The 2,172-nt window shown below is 43.6% G+C and overlaps 1 long non-coding RNA gene across 1 annotated transcript in view; it reads left to right on the top strand.

Annotated features, from left to right (window-relative positions):
- The window catches only part of LOC117957008, a 131,769-nt gene extending 129,926 nt beyond the window's left edge, over positions 1-1,843 (top strand). Inside the window, exon 3 of the long non-coding RNA XR_004659418.1 lies at positions 1,584-1,843. This is a non-coding gene — a long non-coding RNA (uncharacterized LOC117957008). The remainder of the gene's footprint in view (positions 1-1,583) is intronic.
- The last annotated feature ends 329 nt before the right edge of the window (positions 1,844-2,172 follow it).

Genomic DNA, 2,172 nt, shown 5'->3' on the forward strand with positions numbered 1-2,172 from the left:
TGGGTAACGTTAGCCACTGCCGTCGGTATACTTTACCGAGAAGCAGAAGAGGAGCCTGCGAGTGAGGAGAGCCAGGAGAAGGATGGAGGAGGAGGGGATATATCCTATAACAACAGCGGTAAAAATAGTTTTAAATATCTCACAATTGTGGACCTGGCTTTCCTCTTCCATTGCTGCTGCTGCAGTGGTCTGTCTAAATGTGGGGCCAGAGGGGTCTGTCTAAATGTGGGGCCAGAGGGGTCTGTCTAAATGTGGGGCCAGAGGGGTCTGTCTAAATGTGGGCCAGAGGGGTCTGTCTAAATGTGGGGCTGAGGGGTCTGTGAGCTGACTGACTGACCGGCTCGCAAGAGTCATCCCTGGCTGGCGTAGTGAGCTCGCCCGCCGGGGGTTGTGGAGCTTTCCAACTCCGAAGGCTTTTTTAATTCACCATCAATTTTTGTTGAACTGCCTATATTCAAAATCTACACAGCTGATTTCTCGCCTTAAAACATCCTAAAAATGAATTTATTGATTTACTAATTGACGTAAATTGTGACAATCTGTGTAGCGGAAACCATACGCGCTTTACACCCGAATTGAATGCTGGGATACCGGCACGGCCAAGTTCACACAAGTTACCATCCGATGTATCCTCGGTAAAATGGGCGTGTCGAGATCACATCCGGGGACTTTAAGTGTTCTTGGCGAAATGCTAACTTGTGTATTGGGTCAGTACTTTGGCCACCAAACATGACGTTTCACAAGAACACAAGAACACAAGTCCATAGAAGAACACATATTGAGAAACGCCCAATATTCCTTTGGTGTTACTTCTCACTTGACTGTCAACAGACTCCCATCAGACTCCCATCCGACAAAACTCACACACATAAAATCATCCCCAAATTTAGTACTAAAATCTAGAATCTAAAAGTTCCTTTCCCAGCGTTAATTTTGCTGTGATCGGCTTGCGGTGCAGCACAGGGTCAAACAGTCCCTTGGCTCACTTCCTGCTGCTAGGAGAGACTACTTTCCAGGATTACGGCTTCTCTGGAGCTTTAGTTAGTGGCTGTAGCAACACAAGTCTCCTAGAAACAAGTTATTGCCTCATCCACACACTCACAGCAAATCACACAAAAAACGATAGACTCTCCCACAGGTCGTCTTGGCGAAACCAGGTCTATCAACATTTACAGTCCGGTCACAGCACTAGGCAATTTAGCAGTTCAGTCACCTTGTTACCCCTAATTAATTAGGCTGCGTTAATAGAAGATAATTATAATTACTCCTTAACACATCAGAGCATTTTATCATCCCACTCCCATCCCAACAATGCTTCCAACCTTTATATAAGCCTTGTTGGTGAGACATTAGCTTTTCTCATTTGCTTGTGCACATGTGTCCATTAAGAAGTTACATTTTCTAAATAGTTCACACCCAGGACTTGGCTTAAAGTCACAGGCCAAAAGGATTTTGTTTGCGAAATGTTTTAACACTTACAAAATTGAAATATTTAAACATGCACCAAAAACAAATATTTCCATTTAACAGCACATTAATATACTGTATTCTTTCAATCAATTAGTTTTTTTTCTTTTGTGCAGGGTAAAACTTCCATGCATGGCATATCCATCTCTGCACTTATTGCCAGGCAACCAGCATTCATTGCCTCCAGGAGGGACATCTGGCCATATGGCCAGTAATCATATACCCTCTATCTCCAAGCAGAAAAGAATTCCTCAATTGGGTTTAGAAAAGGAAATGGAGGATTGCATCATCATACGGCGCTGTGCTGCAAACCATTCATTCACAAGGTGAGAGCGGTGGAAGGCCACTATGTCCCAAATGATGACATACTGAGTCATGGCAGGCCGCACCGGACCTCTCGATTTTCCCTCCAAGAAATAGGAGTATTGTATGGGCTATTAGTTGGTATATGGCAAGGGACACCATCATTGGAGATGGCAGCACACATGAAAACATCGGTGCCCCTTTGACCTGACACTGTAGTGGCCCTCTGCCCAATTATGTTCCTACCACATATCCTTACTTTAGAGAGGCTGAAGCCAACTTCATCCACATAAATAAAACTTTCCTGTGTGAATTAAATACTTGACATGGGAAAAGTTCTTAGTATTTTTCAGATTTTATTAAGAACTTTAGTGCAAAATGAACACAATGGCCCTCATTTCT

The sequence above is a fragment of the Etheostoma cragini genome, chromosome 14 (assembly GCF_013103735.1).
Source record: "Etheostoma cragini isolate CJK2018 chromosome 14, CSU_Ecrag_1.0, whole genome shotgun sequence".
Classification (NCBI taxonomy): Eukaryota; Metazoa; Chordata; class Actinopteri; order Perciformes; family Percidae; genus Etheostoma; species Etheostoma cragini.